This window comes from Coffea arabica, chromosome 3e (genome assembly GCF_036785885.1).
Source record: "Coffea arabica cultivar ET-39 chromosome 3e, Coffea Arabica ET-39 HiFi, whole genome shotgun sequence".
Lineage (NCBI taxonomy): Eukaryota > Viridiplantae > Streptophyta > Magnoliopsida > Gentianales > Rubiaceae > Coffea > Coffea arabica.
The window spans coordinates 22,239,614-22,243,366 of NC_092315.1; the positions used below are offsets into that span (position 1 = coordinate 22,239,614).

At 30.0% G+C, this 3,753-nt stretch overlaps 1 long non-coding RNA gene across 1 annotated transcript; it reads left to right on the plus strand.

Annotated features, from left to right (window-relative positions):
• The first annotated feature begins 357 nt into the window (after positions 1-357).
• Positions 358-2,529, plus strand: LOC140038245 (uncharacterized). The gene is made up of 2 exons (XR_011842055.1): positions 358-790; positions 1,356-2,529. It is a non-coding gene; the product is annotated as an uncharacterized lncRNA (long non-coding RNA).
• Positions 2,530-3,753: the final 1,224 nt, after the last annotated feature.

Consider the following 3,753-nt stretch of genomic DNA (forward strand, 5'->3'; position numbering starts at 1 on the left):
ATGGCTACTCTGTTCCATGACATCATACATAAGGAGATGGAAATTTATGTGAATGACATCATAATTAAATTCAAAAATGTTGAGGATCACTTGGTCGATTTAGAGAAACTGTTTGAAAGGTTGATGTAGACACTAAATTTTTGTCAATTTTAATATTTTCTTGAATTTTATCCATTTAATGGGTTATTTATTTTCATGCATTCTAATGTGTATTTTTCTTATTTGTATAGGTTTGCCTTAAAAAAATAAAAAATAAAGAAAAGAAAAAAACCACTTTCTAATCCTTTTTCTCCCTACTATACTATTAACCCAACCCAACCACTTTTTTTTTGTCACTTGACAAAAAAAAACACCAACTCCCTCCAACACCAAAAACTCTCTCTCTCTCTCTCTCTCTCTCTCTCTCTCTCTCTCTCTCTCTCTCGGTCGAAATTCACAACCAAACACATCCACTCCACCGACTCCTCTCTCCCTCTCGATTTTTTCTTTCTCCCTTTCTCTCAATTCTCACAACTCAACCTCCCCCCCACATACAAAACACTCAAGACACAACCAAACACTCCCCCAACTCCAACTCCTCTCTCTGTTCCCCTCTTTCTCTCCCTCTCAATTTTAAAAACTCACACAATACACCCACACACAAGAATAAGCACAACTCCCTTCCCTTCCTCAGCTCTCACATGTATCAATTCTTAAAGCAAAGAAAGGTGATGAAAAGAAAAAAAATGAAAGGTTGAGACTTGGAAATTTCATCAAAAATATTAACCAAGGAACTACCATTCTCATTGAGGTATTTTTCAGCTTTAATCATATTAATCCTTGTTTTTGTTGTTCAATTTTCTCTTGCTTTTGCTGGTTTTTTTGTTGTTGAGATGTTGGGATAAGACATAAATAAAATTGAAGAAACAAATAGCTTTTGGTGCATGTCTAAAACATGTTTGAAAAAATGTCCAAATGGAAAACCAAATTAAAGTGGTAAATTTCCTGTATATTCGGCTAAAAATAGATGGTATTAACTAGTTCACGGCCTGAAAATGTTTTGTTATTCAAATTTTTGAAACTTTTGAGCCTTAAAAGCAATGAAATATTTTTTTAGGGCTGTTTTGCTTAAATTTATCATATTGTTGTTGTTTTTTGTTGATTTAAGGCCATAGTTGCATTGTAGAAATCACAAGAAATATTTCGGTATAAGATTTATAATTTTTGGTGAAGATTTGAGTGATTTTAAAAAAATAAATCTCGGCTGTAAATTGCCCTTTTGAGCGCTTTTTGTGAAAATTTAAGGTAAAAAATGAATTATACATGAAAGATTGGGTAGGCAAATGTATTTTGATGAATTTTTGTAACTGCAAAAGTCACCAGCAATCAGAAATCAGTGGCTGGCATCCATGGCGGACGCCAGTGACCGGAGGTGGAGAAGAAGAAAGAAGGGAAGAAAAAGAAGAAAAGAAAGAAAAAGAAAAAAAAAGAAGTGGCTTGTTTTCTTATTTTACTTGGGCTTGTGTTTTATTTTTCTGTTTGGATTTGTGACCGGATTTTGAAGTTTAAATCCTTTTTTTTTATGTTTAGTTTGTTTAATTAATTGGGCTTTTCTTATAAAACAATTTGTTTATTTTCTTTGGGCCATAATGTGGGGCCCAAATGTTTAAAAGGGCCCAAATTTGTTTTGTTTTCATTTTTCTCAAAAACAATTTTTGCAATTTGCCCCCTAATCTTTTGAGTAATTTTACTATGCCTTGAAAATTTTGGATTTATTTCATTTAGACCCTTAATTTAGTTGCATTTTGACCCTTAAACTTTATCTTTATTTAATTTTGACCCATAATTTTGGCCCCAGAAACTTTCTAATTTTTTTTACAATTTAGTCCAAAATAGTACTTGATTCCTTAATTATAATTGTTTTCTTCCTTTAGTTGTTAATTATGCTTCTCTTGCATACATTTAAATTGTAATTTTGAGTGTTTCGAGTTTATTTACATTTTTTTAACATAATAATGTGAATCTAGTACATTTTTATTTTTTCAATTAAATTGGTGTCGTAATCCTTTTGTCATTTTTGAGTATACATAGGGCATTCTTAACTCATTTAGTCACCATTTCAAAAGGAAAGTACCCTTATTATCCTTTAAATTTCGATTATATATTCTTATGTACTCCTACGTGCTCGTGTATATTTATATATTTTTACATATTTTTATTAGTTATTTATTTTAAATTTTTATTTAATTCTTTAATATTCGTTTAGTTAATTTTATAATTATTTGGGAGGTACTTAAATACCTCAAGATGTAATAGATAGGTAATATTTTAAAAAAATTGTAATTAGATAAACCAATGTAATAGGTAGGATAGATAGATTTATTTCATTACATTTTTTCATTTTAGATTGTAGTTAGGTCTCTAAATGTAATAGATAAGATAGATAGATTTATTTATTTTATTATATTTTTTCATTTTAAATTGTAGTTAGGTCGCCCATTGTAATAGATAGGTATTGTGTGTTTATGTGTCTTACGCGCTTATATGTTTTATCCGTTTCCTTAAAATTTTGTATTTAGATATTATACTTATGTGTTATATGTTCTATGTGCTCTTATATGTTTACTTGTTTTAATTAATACTTTATTTGTTTAATTATGAATTATGAGCGCATAACGTCACCACACTAGTCCAATGCTAGTTGTGACTCTTGCTAACTTCCTTACTAGTCCAACACTAGTAAGGATATCTAGAAATGAGCTAATCCAACGCTAGACTCTTAGATTATGCATGCGCTAGATTCATGTATTGTGTGTTATTCATTCCATTCCATGCATATTTTTTCTTATTTTAGAGTCTTTTCTCATTTGCATCATATTTCCTCTTATATTGTTTCATTTCCCTCTATATGTGTGAATCATATTATTTAGAATTGTATCTTATTTAGAAAATTAGAAAATAAGTTAGTCCATTTACCTGTCTAGGTTAGAAGAGTCACCTTTCAAATATGAAAAATGAGTAATTATAATTCTTTAATTTAAATATCCCATTAATTCCTTTATAAGAAAAAATTGTGTCACAAGTTTTTGTTTCCCGTATCCATTGTGTTACGTTCCTTTTTCTTTGCCACTTATACCTATATGTAAAGTTTAATTTTCTTTTTTTCGAATCTCATTTTGCATACTCATGACCCCTTCAGGGAATTGTTTTGGGACTACGCAATTGTCATGCCCCGATGTCTATAGCAATTAATGCTATTGGTACCCATTAAATATTGAACGGATATTTTGCCTCTTTTCTATATTTTCTTTTAAATTTAGTTTTGCATCTATATAGGAAACATCCAAGTATGCTACGTATCAGAGTTAGATTAGGAAAATTTTGACTAAATCTGGCAACTAACGTAGACTAGGTTGAAAGGGTGCCTTAAGTTTGAGTCGATCAAATCTTGTCTTCCCTTTTTTCAACCGTGACTCACAAACTCATTTTCTCTCGTTTTCAAAGATTTGGAGTTGTAAAAAAGGGTTTTATTTTATTTTATTTCATTTTTGGTCAAAAAATATTTTTAGATGACTTGGTACATCTAAATTCAATACCAAATTGCGACTCCCTTTTTTTCTAAAATCGGGCCCAAAGTGTCGCATTTTTAAAGTTCCAATTTAGGTACTTTTTCACTTATTTTTTAAATGAAAAAGAAATTTTTGGTAAAAAGACTATTTTTTATTGCAAAAAATGGGGTGTGACATCATTCACTTGGTCAGTTTCCTCAAGGCA